This window comes from Ranitomeya variabilis, chromosome 5, assembly GCF_051348905.1.
Source record: "Ranitomeya variabilis isolate aRanVar5 chromosome 5, aRanVar5.hap1, whole genome shotgun sequence".
NCBI classification, from domain to species: domain Eukaryota; kingdom Metazoa; phylum Chordata; class Amphibia; order Anura; family Dendrobatidae; genus Ranitomeya; species Ranitomeya variabilis.
The window spans coordinates 632710536-632736857 of record NC_135236.1 but is presented as its reverse complement, the minus strand read 5'-3'; the positions used below and the strand labels follow the sequence as shown (position 1 = coordinate 632736857).

General features: G+C 42.5%; 1 protein-coding gene across 3 annotated transcripts in view; it reads left to right on the top strand.

Moving 5' to 3' along the window:
• ARAP3 (ArfGAP with RhoGAP domain, ankyrin repeat and PH domain 3) overlaps window positions 1-26322 on the top strand; it is a 239241-nt gene that overhangs the window by 23905 nt on the left and 189014 nt on the right. The window contains exon 1 of one of the 3 annotated variants that reach the window (XM_077266275.1): window positions 20397-20532. The exons of the other annotated variants lie outside the window; for them this stretch is intronic. The gene's annotated coding sequence lies outside the window, so the exon portion shown is untranslated. Of the gene's footprint in view, window positions 1-20396; window positions 20533-26322 lie in introns of those variants that run through there. 3 annotated transcript variants of the gene reach the window in all.

The following is a 26322-nucleotide window of genomic DNA, read 5'->3' as shown; positions in this document are numbered from 1 at the left end:
GCGTGAATTGTAAGGTTGTGCCACTCCTTTGACATTGATCCTTTGGTCATCAATAACGGATTGGTGAGGATTAGTGATAAGCGAAAATGGTTAGATAAGGTGTTATCGAACCATAGTGTGCTAACCGAGTGACTTCAGCGTGCTTGAATAATATGTTTGAGTCCTCGCAGCTGCATGTCTTGTGGCTGTTCAAAAGCCGCAACACAAGCATGGATTGCCTGTTTGTTAAGCAATCCCTTGCATGTGATGCGGCTGTCTAACAAGCATGAGACATGCAGCTGCGGGGACGCGAACATATTTTTCGAGCATGCCGAAGACACTTGGATAGCACACGACCAAGCATGGATTTACCTTATCCCAGCTCGTTCGCTCATCACTAGTGGAGATCCAACACCTGGCACCTTCACAGATCTGCTGTTCTAAGCAATGGCAGATCCTTGATGTAGGTCAGCAGCCCGTGCCCACTGAATAAAAGCACTTTGATCCATCTCCTACCTCAGCTACCTGGCATGATACATGAATCTTCATTGGAATGGCTGTTTTATGATATGACGTAATTGTTGCAGCATCAAATGCAACATCCAAAAAGGAACCGCAAATTCAGCCAATGAGGCAGAAGGTGGTTCGTAGAACTCCCGTACAAGTGCCATGGAATACTGACCTAGCCACTGGACTAGGGTTTCACAAATGTGTTTGCTTATCTCTAGTTCCTATTCTTGTGAATAAGAGCTGATCAGCAGTACCCGGCATTGGCCGCTAAACAGGTGATGGTGCTGTGTGTTCAGCTCTGTAACTGCTTTCATCTGGCTTCTGCCCGCACTGTTAGCAGATGATTAATAGGGTAGGTCATCAATATTAAATAGTGGAACAGCCCTTTCAAGATGTCAGCAAAGGTTCAATTGCATTCCATTTTTGGTTCTATATAGGATAGCATGTCCAGTGTTAGCACATGACCATTGATTTTTTGTGAAGACGTCTGGCTCAGTTCAATAGCCATGCCAGCTCCCTTCAGTCTATGCAATAGCCATTATAATGTATTAATTCATATCTGATCAAAAAAATAAAAACATTTTAGGAACTATATACAACTTTGGGATTTAGCTCAGCCATTTCTACCAAGAAAGGACACTCACAAGGATTTATTTACTATGCTTAAAAGCGAACCTGTCAGCAAGATTTTTGCTAAGTTAACTACAGGCACTGTCAGGTTGTCGCTGTTAGGTTACGGTCACACTATCAGTATTTGGTCAGTATTTCACATCAGTATTTGGAAGCCAAAACCAGGAGTGGGTGATAAATGCAGAAGTGGTGACGTGTACCTATAAATACTTTTCCTCTGATTGTTCCTCTCCTGATTTTGGCTGACAAATACTGATGTAAAAAACTGACCAAATACTGATAGTTTGACCACGGTCTTACACTGATGAAAATGATACCTGGGGTGAAGAAATCTGTCTTGTTGTTCTTGTATAATCATTGTTAGAAGTTTTCAGTTAATATTCTCATGCTCTGGGGCAGGACTGTAGGCAGAGTCTTATCTTTCTGCTCTAAGCCAGAGAAACAAAGGAAAGACCTGCCTGTAGGCCACCCTGAAGCACAACCAATCTGTATCTATGATGAGGAATATGTTTGTGCTTCGGGGCGGCCTATGGGCAGGTCTTTCCTTTGTTTCCCTGGCTTAGAGCAGGAAGAAAAGGCTCTGCCTACAGCCCCAACCCACCCCAGAGGACAAGAATATCATTAACTGAAAACTTCTAACACTGATCATCACACAAGAACCACAAGACGGATTCCTTCACCCGAGGTATAATTTTAATCAGAGTAATAGTGCCAACATGACAGTGCCTGACGGGTTCATTTTAATTATATAGCATCACTGTCCCCATTGGGTCTCATAATCTCAGTTCCCTACCATTATGTCTTTGGAGTGTGGGGAACACGAGGAGAACATACAAACTCCTTGCAGATATTGTCCTTGATGGGATTTGAACCCAGGACGCCAGCGCTGGAAAGCAACAGTGCTAACCATAGAGCCACCATGCTAACTACTGAGTCATCATTCTGCTGGAAAATTCTGCCAAATTCCCTTAAAAAAATAAATAAAGTACCTTTATACAGTGTACTGTTCAGATGTCTTATTGTTTGGAGTCATGGTTCATGTCCATGGTGTAAAATTCCCTTACAATAGACTATAGGCTCTGATGGGCAGGTCCATCTTTGCATCCACCAATCTACATTGCATCAAGCAGTGTTTATCTAGACCAATTGTTCTCATTATTTGCTATGATTTGATGTAGGACTTACAGCCTAATATACACTAAAATTAGTGCTGAAACAATCAGTTTAGACCAAAATACTGTATATCTATAGAGGATTTAGCCCGTAGCAGCCACGCGATGGAAGGCAGCACATGCCCAGAACTAATTACATTAGGACCCTTTGTATAAATCAACAGGATCCTATTGATGTGAATCACACATACAAATAAATATAATCACAAGGCAAAATTCATTTTCCACAGATACACACGATTATCCATAGGAGGTTTTCAAAGAGAGGAAGTGGGGATATTTCTGACTTAATACTTTATGGGTTTTCACAATGTGAGATTTATTAAATCCTTATATTAGTGGTTTGAGGGAAGGGTAAGCATTAACACAGAAGTAAATGTTTACTGCACGTCAAATCAAATAGCAAATGGCAATTAAAATGAATTTCCAATAATTCATGATTCTCAGGATTATGTTCTTGTGTGTCTGTAACGTGCGTAGGACGATGGCGGTGGGTGAAGCACTCTTCTGTGGCACCCTGACAAGTTACATGAAAGTGGGGGTCCTGGCTGGGTATGTGGACTTGGGCTGTGAGGGTGTTATACCTGTGCAGGCTGTATGTAGTCAGTGTTGTGGGCTTGCCAGGACCAGATGTTTCAAAGTTCAATGAGGCAGACCACCATTCTAAAATAAACTCTTTACTGAACAGCAACTTGGTAAGGTTTATCTACAAGAGATAATGGGTACAAAGTCTTATGGACGTGTCCTGTACACTGTGTGAAGCATTTTCCTCACAGTATTCATCCTCATTATCATTTACTACAGGGATATTTGTGTCCACTGTTTCTGTTTACTTTGCCAAAACCCAGCTTTAATACTACAGTCCTGATCAACAAGTCTCGTTACTTGTTCAGTGGGTCTGTGTCCTATCTTCAACTACCGGCACCCTGGAACGTCCGCTCTTGACCCTTCACTAGTCCCTGTCTCTCAGTCCAGACTAGGCCATTTGCCTCTCATCGTTACAAGCCCAAGGTCTCGTGGCTAGGCATCCTTTCCTAAGACCCATCTCTGGAAGGTAACTCTGACTCTCTGTCACTTATTCCCATTGTCTCGCTATCCTTTCTCTTCAGTCTCCTCTAATTTAAGGCCACTCTGCTCTCCAGACCCTATCTGTCTTCCTAGCTGGTAGCAGTCACTCTCCCTAACATTAGTCCCACTGTGGGCTAGTCCCAAACATTAACTCTCAATAATCCTTAAACTACCGTACATACTCGAGTATAAGCCGAGATTTTCAGCCCATTTTTTTAGGATAAAAGTGCCCCTCTTGGCTTATACTTGAGTCATTGTCCAAGGGGGTCAGCGAGGGAGGGGGAGCGGAAGGAGTGGCGGCTGTCACATCATACTCACCTGCTCCCGGCACGGTGTCTGCACTCCCCTGCTTCTCCGATGGTCTCCAGTGCCCGCAGCTCTTTTTGTGTTCAGCGGTCACATGGTACTGCTCATTAAAGTAATGCATATGGACGCAACTCCACTCCCATAGGTGTGGAGCGCATATTCATTACTTTAATGAGCGGTACCATGTGACCTCTGAACACAAACAAGCTGCCGGTGCCAGAGACCATCGGAGAAGCAGGGACCACGCCAGGATGGGGTGAGTATGATGGGAGAGGGTGAGCCTTGTGATATTCACCTCAGGCCCCCGGCACTCAGCAACCAGCGATGAGAGGGGAGTATGTCATTTTATTTTTTATCGCAGCAGCAGCATATGGGGCATAATATTCTGTGGAGCATCTTATGGGGGCCATCAACCTTCGTGCAGCATTATATGGGGCATAATATTCTATGGAGCATCATATGGGGCCATCAACCTTTGTGCAGCATTATATGGGGCATAATATTCTATGGAGCATCTTATGGGGCCATAAACCTTTGTGCAGCATTATATCTGGCATATTTTAATATGGAGCATCTTAGGGGGCCCATCATGACCTGTATGGAGCATTATATGGGGCTCCTGATTCAATATGGATATTCAAAAACACTTAACCTACTGATGTCTCAATCAATTTTACTTTTACTGGCATCTATTTTTATTTTTGAAATTTACCAGTAGCTGCTGCATTTTCCACCCTAGGCTTATACTCGAGTCAATAAGTTTTATCATTTTTTGTGGCAAAATTAGGGGTCTCGGCTTATACTCGGGTCAGCTTATACTCGAGTATATATGGTATGCTATACATTATATTTACATAAGAGGTATACAACAATTCACAAAACACAACATAGTTCACATTACATATCATTAACACTTACTATATTTTACTTGGAATTTCAACAACAAACTTGTTTCTTCAAAGAGAAAACGTGGGCGTTCATATCCTTACATGTCAGTACAGCTCACAGGCTGAATGCATCATGTGAACAATGAAATATCAAAAAAAACAAGAAAGTAAACCAGATTTTTCATGTGTTTATCTAATATTTTTTGTTTCCATCTCCAAAATGTATACACAAAGGGGGGAGGAATAGACTACTTAGACAAAGGCCAGTTATGCAGCAGATTTTCAGCCGGATGGAAAACCTGCTGTATTTGACAGCATCATGATTGTGATTGAGAGTTTATAAAATCCCAGGTAAATGCTGCAGCTGAAATTGAACTGATACATCCTCAGGTAGTCCTTTTTCCACTTCTCCCTTTTTTTCCCTGGTAAATCCCTACATTAATTATATTGAAAAGTTTTTGACATATGTGGTGTAATGATCATGCATCTCATCACCCCACCTAACATCACTATTAAATTGGAGGGATCACGCAGGGCAGTCTCCACACTTGCACCAATGTGATGTTTCACACCCCCTGGGGACACATAAAGTCAGCTTGGCACAATTCTACACAGACACCCCCTGTCCACACAGGCGCAAGGAGGCACATGGAGTGAGTGAAGGTGGACCAAGCAGCCGCTGATGTGGCACCACACTCGCTCACAACCCTGACAGACTGAGAGGCCCCTTTCACTAGCACCAGTGAAACAAAGCGCTGCCAGCCTAGTAAGTCTGCCAACATTTCCTCATTAGATATAAGCTCGGTCCGTTAACCAGATAATATCAGACCAGAAACCAGCTCCAGTAGCATGTGAAGTTAAAACTGAGAACACGGATGTGTGGATTCATGCATTGATATAAAAGACCAGCCCAAGGTTAAATTAAGTATTTAACCCATTAATCCCATATGACGTACTATCCCGTCAAGGTGACCTGGGACTTAATTCCCAGTGATGGGATAGTACGTCATATGCGATCGGCCGTGCTCACGGGGGGAGCGTGGCCGATCGCGGCCGGGTGTCAGCTGACTATCGCAGCTGACATCCGGCACTATGTGCCAGGAGCGGTCATGGACCGCTCCCGGCACATTAGCCCCCGACACACTGCGATCAAACATGATCTCAGTGTTCCAGCTGTACAGGGAAGCATCGCGCAGGGAGGGGGCTCCCTGCGTGCTTCCCTGAGGCGATCGGTACAAGGCGATGTGCTCACCTTGTACTGAGCGTCTCCTCTCTGCAGGCTCCGGATCCAAAATGGCCACGGGGCTACTTCCGGGTCCTGCAGGGAGGTGGCTTACCAACTGCCTGCTCAGAGCAGGCGCTGGTAAGCCAGGAGCAGGGCACATCAGATTGCTGATCTGACACAGTGCTCTGCAAAGTGTCAGATCAGCGATCTGTCACTATACAGTGATGTCCCCCCTGGGACAAAGTAAAAAAAGTTTAAAAAAAATGTTTTAAATGTGTAAAAAAAAATAAAATAAAAAAAATTCCTAAATAAAGAAAAAAAAATATATTGTTCCCATAAATACATTTCTTTATCTAAATAAAAAAAAAAACAATAAAAGTACATATATTTAGTATCGCCGCGTCCGTGACGACCCGACCTATAAAACAGTCCCACTAGTTAACCCCTTCAGTGAGCACCGTAAAAAAAAAAAAATAAAAAAGAGGCAAAAAACAACGCTTTATTATCATACCGCCGAACAAAAAGTGGAATAACACGTGATCAAAAAGACGGATATAAATATCCATGGTACCGCTGAAAACATCATCTTTTCCCGCAAAAAAACGAGCCACCATATAGCATCATCAGCAAAAAAATAAAAAAGCTATAGTCCTCAGAAAAAAGCGATGCAAAAATAATTATTTTTTCTATAAAATAGTTTTTATCGTATAAAAGCGCCAAAACATAAAAAAATGATATAAATGAGGTATCGCTGTAATCATACTGACCCGAAGAATAAAACTGCTTTATCCATTTTACCAAACGTGGAACGGTATAAACGCCCCCCCAAAAAAAAGAAATTCATGAATAGCTGGTTTTTGGTCATTCTGCCTCACAAAAATCGGAATAAAAAGTGATCAAAAATGTCACATGCTCACAAATAGTACCAATAAAAACATCAACTCGTTCCACAAAAAACAAGACCTCACATGACTCTGTGAACCAAAATATGAAAAAATTATAGGTCTCAAAATGTGGTACCGCAAAAAATATTTTTTGCAATAAAAAGCGTCTTTTAGTGTGTGACAGCTGCCAATCATAAAAATCCGCTAAAAAACCCTCTATAAAAGTAAATCAAACCCCTCTTCATGACCCCCTTAGTTAGGGAAACATAAATTTTTTAAAAAAAATTATTTCCATTTTTCCATTAGGGCTAGGGTTAGGGCTAGGGTTAGGGTTAGGGCTAGGGTTAGGGCTAGGGTTAGGGTTAGAGCTAGGGTTAGAGCTAGGGTTAGAGTTAGGGTTAGGGTTAAGGCTAGGGTTAGGAATAAGGCTAGGGTTAGGAATAGGGCTAGTGTTAGGGTTAGGGCTAGGGTTAGGGCTAGAGTTAGGGCTAGGGTTGAGGCTAGGGTTGGGGTTAGGGTTGGGGTTAGGGGTGGGGCTAGGGTTAGGGTTGGGGTGGGGCTAGGGTTAGGGTTGGAGCTAGAGTTGGGGCTAGGGTTAGGGCTACAGCTAGGGTTAGGGCTACAGTTAGGGTTGGGGCTAAAGTTAGGGTTAGGGCTGGGGCTAAAGTTAGGGTTAGGGCTGGGGCTAAAGTTAGGGTTAGGGTTGGGGCTAAAGTTAGGGTTGGGGCTAAAGTTAGGGTTAGGGTTTGGATTACATTTACGGTTGGGATTAGGGTTAGGGGTGTGGTTGGGGTTATCGTTGGGATTAGGGTTAGGGGTGTGTTTGGGATAGGGTTTCAGTTAGAATTGGGGGTTTCCACTGTTTAGGCACATCAGGGCTCTCGAAACGCGACATGGCATCCGATCTCAATTACAGCCAATTCTGCATTCAAAAAGTAAAACAGTGCTCCTTCTCTTCCGAGCACTCCCGTGCGCCAAAACAGGGGTTTACCCAAACATATGGGTTATCAGCATACTCAGGACAAATTGGACAAAAATTGGGGTCCAATTTTTCTTGTTACCTTTGAGAAAATAAAAATTTGGGGGGCTAAAAAAACATTTTTGTGGGGAAAAAAATATTTTTTATTTTCACGACTGCGTTATAAACTGTAGTGAAACACTTGGAGGTTCAAAGTTCTCACAACACATCTAGATAAGTTCCTTGGGGGGTCTAGTTTCTAGTATGGGGTCACTTGTGGGGGATTTCTACTGTTTAGGTGCATCAGGGGCTCTGCAAATGCAACGTGATGCCTGCAGACCAATCCATCTAAGTCTGCATTCCAAATGGAACTCCTTCCCTTCTGAGCTCTGCCATGCACCCAAATGGTGGTTCCTCCCCACATATGGGTTATCAGCATACTCAGGACAATTTGGACAACAACTTTTGGGGTCCAATTCCTCCTGTTACCCTTGGAAAAATACAAAACTGGGGGCTAAAAAATAATTTTTGTGGAAAAAAAATGATTTTTTATTTTCACGGCTCTGCGTTATAAACTGTAGTGAAACACTTGGGGGTTCAAAGTTCTCACAACACATCTTGATAAGTTCCTTGGGGGGTCTAGTTTCCAAAATGGTGTCACTTGTGGGAGGTTTCTACTGTTTAGGTGCATCAGGGGCTCTGCAAATGCAACGTGACGCCTGCAGACCAATCCATCTTAGTCTGCATTCCAAATGGTGCTCCTTCCCTTCCGAGCTTTGCCATGCGCCCAAATGGTGGTTCCCGCCATATAATGGGTATCAGCGTACTCAGGACAAATTGTATAACAACTTTACGGGTCAAATTTCTCCTTTTACCCTTGGAAAAATACAAAACTGGGGGCTAAAAAATAATTTTTGTGGAAAAAACTAAAATTTTTTATTTTCACGGCTCTGCGTTATAAACTGTAGTGAAACACTTGGGGGTTCAAAGCTGTCAAAACACATCTAGATAAGTTCCTTAGGGGGTCTACTTTCCAAAATGGTGTCACTTGTGGGGGGTTTCAATGTTTAGGCACATCAGGGGCTCTCCAAACGCAACATGGCATCCTATCTCAATTCCAGTCAATTTTGCATTGAAAAGTCAAACGGCGCTCCTTCCCCTCCGAGCTCTGCCATGCGCCCAAACAGTGGTTTACCCCCACATATTGGGTATCTACGTACTCAGAACAAATGGCACAACAACTTTTGGGGTCCAATTTCTTCTCTTTCCCTTGGGAAAATAAAAAATTGGAGGAGAAAATATAATGTTTGTGAAAAAATATGATTTTTTATTTTTACGGCTCTGCATTATAAACTTCTGTGAAGCACTTGGTGGGTTAAAGTGCTCACCACACATCTAGATAAGTTCCTTAGGGGGTCTACTTTCCAAAATGGTGTCACTTGTGGGGAGTTTCAATGTTTAGGCACATCAGGGGCTCTCCAAACGCAACATGGCGTCCCATCTCAATTCCAGTCAATTTTACATTGAAAAGTCAAACGGTGCTCCTTCCCTTCCGAGCTCTGCCATGCACACAAACAGTGGTTTACCCCCACATATGGGGTATTGGCGTACTCAGAGCAAATTGTACAACAACTTTTGGGGTCCATTTTCTCCTGTTACCCTTGGTAAAATAAAATAAATTGGAGCTGAATTAATTTTTTTGTGAAAAAAAAGTTAAATGTTCATTTTTTTTTTAAACATTCCAAAAATGTCTGTAAAACACCTGAAGGGTTAATAAACTTCTTGAATGTGGTTTTGAGCACCTTGAGGGGTGCAGTTTTTAGAATGGTGTCACACTTGGTTATTTTCTATCATATAGACCCTTCAAAATGACTTCAAATGTGATGTGGTCCCTAAAAAATATTGGTGTTGTAAAAATGAGAAATTGCTGGTCAACTTTTAACCCTTATAACTCCCTAACAAAAACAATTTTGGTTCCAAAATTGTGGTGTTGTAAAGTAGACATGTGGGAAATGTTACTTATTAATTATTTTGTGTGACATTTGCAGCGCCCCAGAGTCCTGGTCGTTGCAGTACTGTGGCTCCGCCACTATGGGGAGCTACGGTGCGTCTGATGGCACTGAAGGAGTTCATCTGATCAGGTATCACAGACACCAATACATTTCACAGCTGGGCCTCCGGGGGGAGCTAAGGGTGCTATTCATTAGGCCACTCCCCACCATAGTGAGTAAACTGGGGGTCAGGCAGGAAGTTAGATCAGAAAGCTGACTGGGTTGGAACCAGGCAACACCTTGTGGCAGAGGGTGTTGTAGGGGAAGATACAGTAGGGTCTCTGTCAGGGGTGGGATCCTGACAGAGGCTTGGCAACAAGAACGAACATAACGGGACCGTGCCTGCTCCGGGCAGCGGCGGTGCCCAAGAAAGGATTAGAAGAGAGATAGATTGTGCTGAGTGAGAAACGAGATCACGCAAAGGAGAAATACCAGTAGGAGTCGTGCTGTAAGACCGAAGCAACATCCTACTGAGGCGCACTACCGGTGGCCGGAACGCCGAGGGAGTAGAATAACATTCAGCTTCAAGCAATACTCCAAACAGCGGCAGGACAGTCAGTTTAAGGCGGGCTGTCTAACACATATCACCTATGCAGTCTTGGGGGGCAACTTGTGGAGAGGGGCGACTCTAGGGTCCCGGAAGAGCTCCGAGCCTACCCGTCAAACGGGTGCCGTCCCAACCAGAACACCAGGGAGGGACGGAGGATTAGCAGAACATCATCTAATCGAGTTGTGAGGGAACTTAAGAAACAGACACAACAGTTGTGGGGGACTTTCCGTAAGCACAGCAGGGAAGGACCACAACACCTAGCGCTAGAAGGAAGGCACCGATTTCCACCTGTGAAGAGAACTCTGGAGGTGCCATTGGACCGGCCGGACTTGCGCAGCCTGGTGAACCGTGTTCCGGACTGAGGACCCAGAGATCTTCAGTAAAGAGGTAAAGAGACTGCAACCTGGTGTCCTCGTTATTTACTGCACCGCACCACCACCACCACTACGGCCTCGTCACCATCATCCACACCTATTATTCACTGTGCGCCCCACGGCAGGGTCACGGACCGGGGCCTAGCCGCCGTGACAACCCCAGAGCAGAGACTCAGAGGCCCGGTACCGGGTACCCCTCGGCCCTGCGGCAGTGGGGGCGCCGCACATATCTCTGTGATTTAAGGGCATAAAAATTCAAAGTTGGAAAATTGCAAAATTTTCTAAATTTTCGCCAAATTTCCATTTTTTTCACAAATAAACTCAAATTATATCAAAGAAATTTTACCGCTGTCATGAAGTACAATATGTCTCGAGAAAACAGTGTCAGAATCACTGGGATCTGTTGAAGCGTACCAGAGTTATAACCTCATAAAGGGACAGTGGTCAGAATTGTAAAAATTGGCCCGGTCATGAACGTGCAAACCACCCTTGGGGCTTAAGGGGTTAATCTCCTTGAGGGTACACTAGACAATACACTATATACACAATCATTATGCATATTCAGTGATCAGATATTCAAATACAGGTGAAGTATAAAAGGTATAAGAAAATGAATCATGTCAATTACCGGTTTGATGTTTGACCATGTGTGCTTGGCCACATGGGGGCTTGGGGTGCCAGCAGTTCTAGTTCCTTCCAGAACATTACATGATGTGGCCCTCCTTTACAAGTGAACAGCAAGCATGACACAAAGAGAGAGCACATGACCTTCCTTACACTAGCCTTTATACCCTTTTGTTTGTCGCACCCTTTTCCACCCCTGGAATGGTCCTTATCCTCCTCCCCTGGTGGTTTGTAGCTAAATCTCCCAAAATCTATGAAAGATCATAACTTTCCAATAGAAGATCATAGGGTAGCGGTTCTGGCTCCATCGAATCCCACTGTCCCCCATTATGATTAGAGTCCAAACACAGCTTTGCTACCTGGTTTCTACTAGCCGTTCTATGTACATCCCCACTCTGGGGTGCTAGAAAGGATTGAGACCCTGGAAGGCATACTGCCCGTTCCAGAGATCTCAAAAATGTAACCGGTTGGGTGGCTAGGTAGTACAATAACTCCATGTTCTCCATAAATCTCCTTATGAAATCCTATCTGACTGGAAGAACTTTGAATGAATCAGTCACACAATGTGTTCTCCGCAGGTGGTCATCCTATATACTAGCTTGTGTGGCTGTTACAGGTACACATGATGAAGGAGGATTGTAAGCTGCCATTAAATCCCCCCATAGTCTTCACATGTGGATGATATTTTTATAATTTTGTTGGGGATAAAATAATAGTTTGATAAGTTTTTGGCTTTATAAAAGAAGTGAACACAATGAATATCCACTTTTGGAGATTCTGAACTAGAATTTTTAATGTTAAAATTTCAGTTAGTGGTAGTTGTCTTTTCATTCAGAAAACCCAGAAACCCGGCTGCATTATAAGAGTACCCATAGCTTCCACACTAAAAGATCTCTCCCGTAAAGCCAGTTTCTTCATTTTAGGATCAGTACAATCAATGGGCATTTTAGGAGCAACAAAATGATCTAAAAAACAGATTTTTAAGTAGGGGTTATCCAAACTCACTCTTAAGGTACCTTCACACTAAACGATATCGCTAGCGATCCGTGACGTTGCAGTGTCCTGGCTAGCGATATCGTTGAGTTTGACAGGCAGCAGCGATCAGGATCCTGCTGTGATATCGCTGGTCGTTTAGGAAAGTTCAGAACTTTATTTGGTCGTCAGATCGCCGTGTATCGTTGTGTTTGACAGCAAAAGCAACGATACCAGCGATGTTTTACAATGGTAACCAGGGTAAATATCGGGTTACTAAGCGCAGGGCCTGGTTACCAGCGTAAAAGTAAAAAAAAAAAAAAGTACATACTCACCTTCGCGTCCCCCGGCGTCCGCTTCCTGCACTGACTGAGCGCCGGCCGTAAAGTGAAAGCACAGCACAGCGGTGACGTCACCGCTCTGCTGTTAGGGCTGGCACTCACAGTCAGTGCAGGGAAGCGGACGCCGGGGGACGCGAATGTAAGTATGTACTGTTTGTTTTTTTACATTTTACACTGGTAACCAGGGTAAACATCGGGTTACTAAGCGCGGCCCTGCGGTGACGTCACCGCTGTGATCTGCTTTCACTCTACGGCCGGGAGTCAGTCAGTGCGGGAAGCAGACGGCAAGGGACCTGACGGACACCGGAATGTGAGTATGTACTGTTTGGTTTTTTTTACATTTACGACGGTAACCAGGGTAAACATCGGGTTACTAAGCGCGGCCCTGCGCTTAGTAACCCGATGTTTATCCTGGTTACCCGGGGACCTCGGCATCGTTGGTCGCTGGAGAGCTGTCTGTGTGACAGCTCCCCAGCGACCACACAACGACTTACCAACGATCACTGCCAGGTCGTATCGCTGGTCGTAATCGTTGGTAAATCGTTTTGTGAGACGGTACTCTTATAAGAAGCGTTTGATAGGGCAAAATCCTTTAATCAGAAGGACCTATTGAACAGAACTGGTAGTAGGAGACAAAAGAAAAGGAGAATAGGTTTATCTTTAACGTAAGATCTGGCCAAATAAATGGACTAATCCGTTCTGTCATACATAAGAACTGGCATTTACTTGAAAAAGATAAGGATTTGTCTGTTGTAGCATCATGCAAACCGTTAATTACATAGAAGAAGTGTCAATCTCAAAACCACTAACCGACTAAAACTGGAATCTAAGAATTGGCTAGGACGGTAAATCGAGTCCTGTGGGTAATTTCAATTATGGGAGTTGCTTTTTTTTAGATTTCATCTTACACAAATCGCATACACATAGGTCCAATACTGCAGCTTGTCCTATATTTCATTTCTTCCGAAACCCAGTTTGTGCTATATGTTATTTTTTACCCGTGTGGTTGGACTGGCCCACAGGAGAAAAGGAGAATCCTCCAGTGGGCCGCTATGCAAGAGTGTGCACTTTTATAAGAGCAGTACTTTGCACAATACACTTGAATCACTATGTACATACAAAGTCAGCATCATATTAATTTAACAATCTACCCAGTTTATTATTATATAAATTTGTGATTGAAGGTTGCGACGTCACAACATTTCTTCTTAATTATGCCAGATATAAACTGTTGTCTGAAGTATTGACACTTTTTTCAGGACTAATATTAGCTCCTACAGTTTATTTTCTGTTATCTTTGCAAAACAGTAATTGCCACTGAACAATGATGTTTTTCTGATATGTTGATTTCATACATTGTCCATGCCAGCCATTTTGTTGGCATTCAAAACAGAGGAGGAAAAACTATGAAAATAGATTCATAATCGAACAATGCAGTTTGGCCTAATTCATTTCTCTCTTGGACCTCTTGATGGTGGTTGAAAGCCATTTGTGAACTATATAAAGAGACTTTTTCTTCTGGTCCATATGACTCTACAGGATGTCAGCAAAGGGGACCACGGCCACAGCTGAAAGAACACAGGACTGCTTCATTGACCATCAATGAAACCCCAAAGATGTCCTAAAGAATATAGGTTGGGACAGTCAGGACACCTGGCCACATACCTCAGTGCTCTCGGTTTGCTTCCTAAGCTTGTCGTTACCTACTCTCTTTGAGGGCCAGCCAAAAGAGAGGAGACACTGGTGGGGGTATTCGGCCTTGGAAGCAGCTCTAATCCTAGCAAGTCAGCGGAAGGGTAATACTGTGTAATTTGCACCATCTTTGGTATTTGCTGGGACTGTTCTATATGCTATTGTATGTTGGTGGTTCAATAAATTATTGCCACACTGTTTAACCCTCACCCTGTGTTGTCTGAGTAGTGTTCTGCCCATGGGGAGAGAGAGGGCTTTAAGTGGTATGAGCCCTTGTCTATGCATTCTTTCTAATGACTGCCCGGCCAGCAGATGAGGACACCCATCGACCCTCGTGTCTCCACAAGTATAATGTCACATTTGCATGTTGCTGAAAAGTGAGGCCATGGAGCTGGTTACTGGCGGGCCCTTAGCACCCAGAGATCCCGCTATTCGAAAGGTGTACTTAATCAGTCCCTTTAAAAGGAATATTCTGGATGGTGCCAGATTGCTTTTTTGTGTGTAGCACAAGCTTAGGACAATCACAGCTTCAAGTCTCCAAAGGAGACTTCCGAATAAAGTAGAAAGTGAAAGAAAAGTTTAAAAAAATATGCAAATAGTAAAAAAAAACCACAAAAGTTAAAATCACCCCACTTTTTGCCCCATTGAAAATAAAACAATACATTTAAAAAAAAAAATACACATATTTAGCATTGATGCATTCAGAAATTTTATTAGAAATCGTAGCAGGAAAAATGTCTGCTCAAGATGCAAAAAATAAGTCCTCACATAGCCCCATATCCCGAAAAATGAAAACAATATGAGTCTCGGTAAAAGGCGACAAAAGTAAAAATTTATTTTCCTACAAATTTCCCAATGTTTTTCACTACGTGAGTAGAACAAAATATATACGTTTTTGGTATATGCGTGCTCATACTGACCTGGAGAATTATGTGGCCAGGTTTACCATATGGTGAAATAATATAAAAAATCCCCAAATCTATTGTGGAATTGCACTTTTTTTTTTTCCTATTTTGCAGTACACTATATGGTAAAATCAATGTTGTTATTCAAAAGTACAACTTGTCCTGCAAAAAAACAAGCCCTCGTACGGCTATGTGGAAATAAAAAAAAAGTTATGGCTCTTGGAAGAAGGGGAGGAAAAATTGAAAAAAAAATAAAAATTGGCTAAAGTGTAAAGTGGTTAATGATCTTGTAGATGGAATACTAAGTAAAATTTCAATATTTGCAGATGATAATAAACTCTACAGGTAATCAACGCAAAGGAGGATAATGTAACTACTTCAGAACGCCCACAGACTTTAAACATCCAGGTAGTCTACACTTATCCCTGTACTGCTGGCACTAGATCATGAAGTTGTGGGGGAGGGAGGCTGCTGTCACATACTGCCAGCCTTAAGGCCATGTGCACACGTTCGGGATTTTTCGCGTTTTTTCCACTATAAAAACGTGATAAAAACGCGAAAAAAAACGCTTACATATGCCTCCCATTATTTACAGTGTATTCCACATTTTTTGTGCAAATGTTGCGATTTTTTCCGCGAAAAAATCGCATCGCGGAAAAAAAAGCAACATGTTCATTAAAAATGCGGAATTGCGGGGATTCCACACACCTAGGAGTCCATTGATCTGCTTACTTCCCGCACGGGGCTGTGCACACCATGCGGGAAGTAAGCAGATTATGTGCGGTTGGTACCCAGGGTGGAGGAGAGGAGACTCTCCTCCACGCACTGGGCACCATATAATTGGTCAAAAATAAAAGAATTAAAATAAAAAATAGTCCTATACTCACCCTCGATGTCTTCTCGCCTCTCAGCTGCATGCTGCCGCTTCGGTTCTCATAGCTGGTGTGCGGTGAAGGACCTGTGATGACGTCACTGTCTTGTGATTGGTCGTGAGCGGTCATGTGACCGCTCACGTGACCGCTCACATGACCGCGACGTCATGGAAGGTCCTGCGCGCACAGCAGCTATAGGAAGAGGAACGGACGCCGCTGAGGAGATGTCTGGGTGAGTATAAGCATTTTTTTTATTATTTTTAAACATTCTATCTTTTACTATAGAAGCTGCATAGGCATCATCTATAGTAAAAAGTTGGTCACACTTGTCAAACAGTATGTTTGACAAGTGTGACCAACCTGTCAGTCAGTTTTCCAAGCGATGCTACAGATCGCTTGGAAAACTTCAGCATTCTGCAAGCTAATTACGCTTGCAGAATGCTAAAAAAACCGCGAAAAAAACGGAAAAAAACCGCAAAAAAAAAAAAAGTGGATTTCTTGCAGAAAATTTCCGGTTTTCTTCAGGAAATTTCTGCAAGAAATCCGGACGTGTGCACATACCCTTACAGAGAGAAGATAAACTTCATTTATTACCATGTTTACCTTCCCAATCTCTGTATACACAGTACTGAACCAGGGCTTGTATATATAGATTAGGAGTCACTGACCATGTGATCACTGGGTGTAGGGAGGAAGAGGGAGCAGCAGGGGTCTTAGGAAACCCAGACAGCTTTGCTTTGCACCTATTCAATTTGTCTCTTCAGAGATTTGTCTCTTTGTAGAGACAATTTGCATATTTAATTTCCCAGAGGAGCAAGCATGGCTTATAAGTCTCCTCACTCTGACATGCCTAGTCTTGGCTTGTAGTCTCTTCAGAGAGGTAGAGTACTAGAACTCTAGTGCCACCTATTGAAAGTAGCAATCCTAAAAATCAATATTGACTCTCTAATGAGCCTTGCCACATGACTTAGGATAAAAGCCAAAACCAAAATCTCAATTTGCAGACACTGTGTGTTTCGGGATACTACCCTTCATCAGTTCAAAGTGTGAGATCTGGTTTGGCTAAATGAGAGGCATCTGACCAGATTCCAAGGGGTAACTTTTCTCCTTGTAGAGAGTGGCATGTCAAGCCTGACATGCCAATGTGAGGAGGCTTTTAAACCTTGCAATGCTCCTCTAGGAAATGAAACATGCAAGTTGTCTCTTCAGAGAGGAAGAGAACTAGAACGCTAGTGCCTCGTATTGGAAGTAGCTTAGCTTGTCACTCTTCACAAGGAGAAACGCTACCCCTTAGATCCAATCTAGGAGGCTGATATTCCCCTTTAGCTAGGGCTAATGTACCAGCCCCATTTATTTTACACAGTGTGTAAAATAAAGTAGAAAATAAATAAATATAGCAAAAATAAAATATTAAAAAGCATTCATAAAAAAACAAAGATGCAAAAAGAGACACTTCACTTCTAGCCCAGCCCACAATAGAAATAAATATGTCCAAAATATAAATAATTTCTACATAAAGAAAAATGCATTTTAAAATGAAATGTATTTAGTTGTTGTTTGTGGTGGTAAAAAAAAGTAAAACATGTACAGGACACATACATTTTAATGTATTAGGACACATACTTCCAAATTTTCTTTAGATTTTACTCAAATATCAGCAAAAAAAATAAAATATAAAAATGACTTAAAAATTAAGCCCCATGTATCACAAACAAGAGGCAAAAAAAAATGTGTACAGAAAAGTTCCAAATTGTGTCTGGTCATGAACCGGTTAATATTACAGATGGGTTCCTGCATGCTGGACGCTTGGGTTGAGAAATGGCATTTGAAGTATAATGTAGATAACTGTAAGGTTATGCAGAGGAAATTAAATGCATGTAATGATGTCCTAAATTGTAAAACAATGGGTAAAACTGTCAAACAAAAAGACTTGGGTGGGTGGACAGAAAACTAAACCTTAACCACTAGTGCCAGGCAGCTGCTGCTAAAGCTAATAAAATCATGGGATGTATTAACAGAGGCATAGATGCTCATGACGGGAAAATAATTTTGCCTCTGTATAAGTCACTGGTGCGGCCACGCGTAGAATGTTGTGTACAATTTTGGTCTCCAGTTTACAAGAAGGACTTTGCTGAACTAGAGCAGGTGCAGAGAGGAGTAACCGCGGTTATTAAGAGAATGGGTGGACTGCAATATCAAGATCAGTTATTCAACCTGGGGTGATTCAGTTTGGAAAAATGAAGGCTTAGGGGCGATCTTATTACAGTGTACAAATATACGATGGGACAGTGCTGAGATCTTTCTAATAACCTTATTACACTTAGGCCTGCAATGGGGACAAGGGGGTATCCTATCCATCTAGAGGAAAGAAGGTTTCATCATAATCATAGATGCAGATTCTTTACTGTACGAGCAGTGAAACTACGAAATTCTCTGCCACATGATGTTGCCATGGTTGGTTCATTACAAAAGTACAAGGAAGGACTGGATGTCTTTCTTGAAAATAATAATTGTGGAGACATGGGGGTCAGCGAGTACTCTAGTCCGCTGGCTCAAGACCGCATGGACCACGGATCATCCCACGGAATTACCACTCTCCTTTTGCCATAGGCATAATACTACTCAGACAACACAGGGTGAGGCAGTACTGTATTGAACCGAGCAGACAGTAACACATACTGTAGAACAGTCCCAGAAAAATGCCAAAGATGGTGCAAAATTGCACCTCACCCTTCAGCTGACACGCTGGGATTAAAGCAGCTGCGACTTCCAGGGTGGCCTACCACCACCTGTGACATGCACAGAGAGGAGGTAACAACAAGCTCAGGAAGCTGTCAGTCGATTGAGGTATGAGGCCAGGTGACCGGAGGGTCTCAAATTGGCTTCTCCGAACATCTCCATGGAGCCAGGTGACTGGTGGGTCCTAATCCTAGCTTTCCCAAACATATCCATGGGGCTCAGGTAACCAGTGGATCCAAATTCTGGCTTCCCCAAATGTATCCATGGGTTCAGTGATGGTCAATGAAGCAGATCTGTATCTTTCACCCGCGACTGTTGTTCCCTAAGCTGGCATCTTGTAGAATGTCAAATGTGTGTCCTTTGTGATGGAGCCATGATGTCCTGGCTGCTGTCTTGTAGAATGTTCCTGGCAGTGGTTTTGTAAAAAGTCTGGTTCTTTTGATCTCTTATTACAGAGACATATACCCTTTATATAGTTCACAACTGTTGTCCTTCAAGCCATCATGCAGAGGTCAAAAGGATGAAGTGATGAGATTAACCCACATTGTTTGAGTTTTTAATCATTATGCATAGTTCATTCTTCTCTGTTTTGCAGGTCAACAAGCCACAGGGTCCTACACAGTAGTCAATAAACATATCAAACAGCAACTTAACCATCAACATCCAGGCTCATATGAACAATAGTCTTTGGTTCTTGACCAACCAAAGAAAGACACATAGATGCAAAAGTCAACATAAAGATTATAACGTGTGTCTCCTGGCCTACTGAATTTACGTCTGGATAATCAAGATTAAATGCTATGTGGTCACAATAATATTATGGGTACTAGATTCTGTGATGGGGCGATGATCCAGGGAACTAGTCTAATTTACATATGTGGAGGCGGGAAGGTATTTTTCTTCTAAAATTGAGCTATTAATGTCTACCCCATGGGGTTTCTGCTTTCCTTGGATCAACATGTTAGGCTGTAGGTTGAACTTGATGGTCTACCATCAGTCTTAAAACTATGGATTCCTAGAATTCCACTTTCCTAAAAAACTTGCATAATTTAAAATAATAATTAGGATGAATCTTTTATTAGAATACACTATCGTGCCATACCTGTTACCCTCCTAGAAATGTGGAAATGCATGAATAAATGAACTGGATATAACTATTCCCATTTTCCCCGGGATGTGCGTTAATTGTGTCCTGTAGTGTACCATGTAGTCATAGAGAAAAATGGACTTTACTGTGAATTCTATCAGTATAATGTGATGTGTGCTTTATACATGTGAAACTCACTGAAACTACTAAATGGACTAGGAGAAAGGGTTACTTCCAATTTTTTAAATAATTTATTTATACATTTGCAGGATGAATAACAGAGGAACAATAAGCTTTCAGAACAGCTAACTTATTTGATAGAAAATACATGTATTTACTAAAATCGACTAAAGTTGGTAGAGCTGACAGATCCGCTGTAGTGTAAGAGATTTATTCTAACCCTTTCCTGCCTTATATAAAATAGATAAACCTTGCACATACAGAAAGAGACCTAAGGAAAGGAAGATAAAGCGAAAAATGCCACTGATAACATCAACAGCAATGGTCAGTGCTTACAGTTCAGTTCTCAGCTGCCGTCACTTCCCTTTCCTTTTCCTTTGTAAGAGAGCCCTGATGCCTAGTGCAAAAAGGAGAGATGTCCTGGCTGGGCTGATGCCCAAATCCTAACGCACACAGAGCTCCGCCGGCAAGGACCCATTCACGTATACAGAGAGAGGGGCTGGAGGACGCTAGGTCAGACATTCAGGTAAATGAAAGCCCCTACCGGAATAAATAGATACTCAGATTATGAGATTAAAGTGTTACACTGGCTGCAGGCTGAATGTAGAGCGGAGTCCTGCTCCATCACACAATGCCCCTATTATGCTCCCTGCACATAGCTTTCATATCTTTAATTCTGTCTCATATTAAAGGGGAAGAATGAATAGAAATAAATCTATTTGTGGTTGGCACACCATTGCTGGGGGAGACAGCTGGAATTGGGACAGCCAATAATTGATGCCCCATTTTTTTGGAGGGGGAGGTTTGGTATGAAAAGTAACTGAAAATAGAGTAGAGGAAAAAAGAAAGATGTCACTCAGTCCTATTTCTTCTAAAAGCCACATCTCCTTTTTGCTAATTTCGATATTTCTCTGCATCTCCGAAACAAGAGAAATGACAAACCCGATAACAGAATCACTTTTAAAAAGCAGATGGCAAAAGAGCGTTTGAGATCTTAACACGTGAAAGATGGAAATGTCAAGGCGAATGCATATTTATTAAAGGATCCTCATCAGAAATCTGAAGTTAGTGTGAGGGAGGGCCAGGGCCGTAGTCGTGGCCGAGGAAAGCGGGGCATCTGTGTCCTGGCGTCCCATCACATGAATACAATGTCCATTACTTTGCATAACTGTGGCTCCACTTTCTGCACCGTCGGGGTCCCCTCTGCTCTGCTGTAGGCTCCCATTAGACAGTGTTATAAAGATTGAGACACAGTCCAGTCCAACTTTCAAATAAACAACTTTACTATTTTCCTTACGCAGCACATCCAGATTCTTCACAGTATTTACAACAGGATTTGCATTACACGTCTCTTCTTCTTTCCCTGCACTTTCCTTCCTGTCGCATAGCACACACCCATGTCGGACTGTGTCGCACGGCTCCTCAGCGTCCTCCCAATTCAGCTCTGCTACGGTTAGACCTTCCTTAGTCTGTTTCGCACCAGACCAGAGAATTTCTGTCCCTGAAGACAGTTGCCACTTGGCGAGCGACCTGCCCATCTATACTGTACTTTGTGGTGACACAGCATACTCCTGTTCCAAGCTCACTGCTTCTTAGAATTCCATCAGCCATTTCGCCCCGTTACTGAGGGCATCTGCCCAAGCTATAAACTGCCACATCATGGAGCTACCTGTGTCCCCGTCCTGTCACTGTTTCTGTCTTGACTCTCCTTTCCCGCTGCTGTACTAGCCACTGCTGCTCAGACCCGAATCTGTGGCTGGCTGGGCATTTCTCTTAGCGAACTTTGTTTGGTCGCTGCTATTGCCCTGGGCTTTTAAGCACGTGTGGACTGTCTGGGCACCCAGGCCCTTCTCACTAGATTCAGAAAATGCTCCTAGCTAACCACACAGCAGACCCTTCCTACATTAACTAGTTCCTAACTATGTGGAACTCCTATATAGTACTATCCACACTATTCTAAGGTGCTCAATCTAGTGGGCAAACTTCAGTACTGCACTTTCCCTGCAACATGATATACATGAAGGTATATATATATATATATATATATATATATATACACACAGCAGCACTTGCAGTGGTATAGTATACACAACAATATACAGTTAACCGGGATATGTTTAAAGGGGTGGGGACATACACCGGTTTCTGCCACCCCTTACATTAGCGTAGATGTAAGATGGTAGAGAAATGTTTAGCTCTTCCTAGTATTGTTGAAACATCTAATTTTGTCTTTCTGTAATCAGGATCCGTCTCCCCTGTTAACATTGATGCACACCAGTTTTATATTTGTGTGACGCAAGCAGGACTCAAGCTTACTGTATCTTGATCTACCATGTTGGCTGGACGTTGCCTATCAGTTACTACATACAAAGTGTATCATTGTGACATTAGTGCATATTACATGTTTCGCCCTGACAATTATCACTTCAGGTGTTGTAACAAAGGGATAGATGGGGACATGTTTTGTGGCTCGAAGTGATGAGAGACGGACAGTGTTTTGTGCTGGTCGAGTTTTTGGAGAAATGAGGAATAGTTTGGAGGGACTAAAGTAGAAAGAGTTTTTGTACCAGTCATTGTTAATGTACCAGATGCCGGGACTCTTTTACCTTTCCCGGCACCTGCACACTGCAGTACTTTGCTCTGCCCTCAACAGGCCAGAGAAGTACACCTATGCACGAGTGCAATGCCGGGGAGTCTGTGTGGAAGCAAGCAGGAGGGGGCGATTATAAGAAGATGGGAGGCGCCAGACCAAGACCAGTGACACCCATCAGACCAGACCGCCCCGCAGGTGAGTATAATAAAAGTTATTTTTCAGTTCTTCCAGGTGGGGTTAGTGGCATATATACAGCATTATAGAATGCTGTATATCAGCCCTGAATGGTGATGGCTGTATCTTATATTAACCAAAACTGCTGACAGGTTCACTTTAAAAGAATTTTTTTTTTTCACCATTATGTCATCCATATTCAATCGGTATGTCCATTCGTTGCATCCATATGACATCTGTATATCCGTTTCATACATCTACATGGCATCTGGATTTTACATGAAAAATTTAGTAAGCAATAAAAGGTCAAATACAATTTCCTATGTTAATAACTGCAATGGATGTGTTAAAATGATTGGCAAATAGTGCTGTGAATAATAACCTGTGTGTGATCTGTTTTTGCCCACTCATTGACTCATAATGGGTGAGTCTGAGCCAAAATACAAATCAAATTAGTGCATTGTGATCTATTATTCACGAGGACCATTGGTCAGTATGTGAAAATATTCATACAAACATTGCAGTGAGGTGCAGGTTGTAAAGAAACCACCTTTTAAAAGCATTTAAAAAAGCGAGTGACTGAGCTTGCGAGTGGTTTACTGTAGGTATGGATTGTCTTAAGTATGTCGTCAGTTTCAGTGACTTGTACTAATTCACTATTTGTATAGAATTGTTTATATTCCTGCTTTGTGTCATCCCCATTCGTAAAATGTGCTCCATTATTGACAATGGTATCCAGTGTACATGTAAGGATTCCTTAACCAATTGTTTGAGGGTTTATACGGCTGTGCGGTGTGTGTATACAGTGTACATTTGGAAGCCCAGATATTGGATCTGAATAAGCAGTTTGCAACAGAGAGATCCATTGCAAACATGGACAGGAATTTTCTGCTCACCGAGCAGACACTCGCTGGGCAGGATGGTAGCACAGAGTTGTAGAACAATTAGGAAGATATCTGGGTGACAGAAAAGGTAGGGGGAAGTGTCAGGGAACCTATTCTACTACAGAGCTAGCGCTGCTCCAGCAAGATGAGTCCTCTGAAAGCCAGGGGAGCGTCTGCTCCGGTAAAAGGTGAAATAGTGCAATCGGTCACAACGACCGGGATGGTGGAATGGTGTGTTGTCATCCTGCTGCTCGATTTTAACACATTGTGGATCGAGTTGATAGATTACTGGGAGGGCTACTGAGTAGCGAGGGGTCATGGCGCACATTGGAACCAATGACAAAGATGTTGGTGGAATGTCCTTAAAAATGATTTCAGGAAATTAGGCTGTAAGCTTTAGGCAAGGACCTACGAAAGCAATATTTTCTGAAATACTGCTTGCACCACGTGCTACATAGCGGGAGAATAGGAAGGTGAATAAATGACTCAGAAATTGGTATAAAATGGAGGGTTTTGGGCTCATGAAGAACGGGCCAACTTCTCTGTTGGCTATATGATCTGCCCTAGGGATGAGCTGCACCATAATGAGGCAAGAATGGCTAGAATGTTGGAGAAATGTGTAAATTATGAATGTGGTCAGGGCAATTACTGTACAGGAGGATAGTGCAGATAGTGACTTTGGCCATAGTAATGAAAGTGGACGTGGCATGGGGGGAGGGGTAAGAACATTTAATCCCTTTCCGACATCAGGCATAATAGTATGCCGATGTCGGACTCCCCCTGTTTGGTGTGGGCTCCGACGCTAAGCACGCACCTTTCTGGGCACATGTCAACTGATATATACAGCTGACATGTGCCTGCAACAGCCGTGGGTGGAATCGCGATCCACCCGCGACTGTTAGCTAGTTAAATGCTGCTGTCAGTCTCTGACAGCGTCATTTAATTTGGGCGTCCGGGAAGCGCTCTGGAAATGCTGCCCATTGGTGACCCCGTCACGTGATCGCGGGTCATCGATGAGTTGGCATGACAAACAGAGGTCTCCAGCAGACCTCTATGGTTGTTATAGCCAGATTGCAATGAGCACCGCCCATTGGTCACAGTTCATAGCAAGTGAGCATTTCTGCTACATACAGGCGATCTGATCGTCGCCTGTATGTAGCAGAGCTGATCAAAGTACTGCAGCTTCTAGTCTCCCATGGAAACTATTGAAGCATGCAAAACTTAAAAAAAAATGTTTTTAAAAATATAAAAAAAATGAAAGTTAAAATCACCCCCTTTTACCGCATTCAAAATAAAAGAATAAAAAAATCAAATATACACATATTTGATATCACCACTTTCAGAATTGTACGATCTATCAATATAAAAAACATTAACCCGATCATTAAACGGCGTAACAAGAAAAAAAGTCAAAACCCCAGAATTACGTCTTTTTGGTCACCGCAACATTGAATTAAAATGCAATAATGGGCGATCAAAAGATCGTATCTGCACCAAAATGGTATCATTAAAAATGTCAGCTCAGCACGCAAAAAATAAGCCCTCACCCAACCCGAGATCAAGAAAAATGGAGAGGCTACGAGTCTCCAAATATAATAGAAGCTGCAAAAAATATCTTCATAAAGCAAATAGATGAGGCAGCGAATCAGGGAGAAGTCATTATTATGGGGGATTTTTACTACCGTTATGTAAATTGGGGAGCAGAAACTTGCAGGTCCAGAAAGGGATTTTTCACAACTGGTGCAGGACCCAACCAGAGCAGGGGGTCACTTCTAGCCCTAAATTTAACTAATCGGCCAGACAAAAAGTTAAATGTACAGGTTGGGGGTCACTTGGAGTATAGCACAACTGCAAACCAACCAAGATATGGTTGTCCACCTAAACTGACATCCCAAGCAAGAAAACCACTTATTAGAGAAGTACAGTTAACACTGAGGTAGCACAAGGGTCAGCATCAGGCCCTCTTCTTTTTAATATATTTATTAATGACCTTATAGAGGACATACAGAGTAGAATTTCGATATTTTCCAATGATACTAATCTCTGCAAGGTAATCAACACACAGGATGATAATTTAATATGGCAGAGTTATTTATGTAAGTTGGAGGCGTTGGCTGAGAAAAGCAAGTTGAAGTTTAGCGTAGATAATTGGAATGACATACACTTGAGCAGAAGAAATAAAATGTACAATTATGGAGTAAATGGTAAAACACTGGGTAAAACTGTCAATGAAAATGACTTGGGTGTTTGGGTGGATGACAAAGTAAACTTAAGTGATCAGTACCGGACAACTGCTGTCAAAGCAAATAAAATGAAAGACAACCCCTTTAAGAAACGACTATAGCTTCACAAAATGTCTTTTCATAATGGCTTAAAGGGACATTTCAATTTATATCTATAAATTACTTTTCTTTTTTCCATCTCACGGATAACTGGCAGCCAATCAAATTCCAGTTCATTGAACTCTTGATTGGCTGCATGAGTTCAACATTTAGGACAAGCGGATATCATATGCTAATGAGAGCGTATTAATAGTTAGAGTAGTTATTGCTCATACTTTCCTAGAAACAGATGCTGTATTATTCTCCATATAAATGGCATTTTTATATTGGCAGCGGGCACAGTAGCCAATGTACCGTAGAGATCTCAGAGGCCTCAGGAGTTA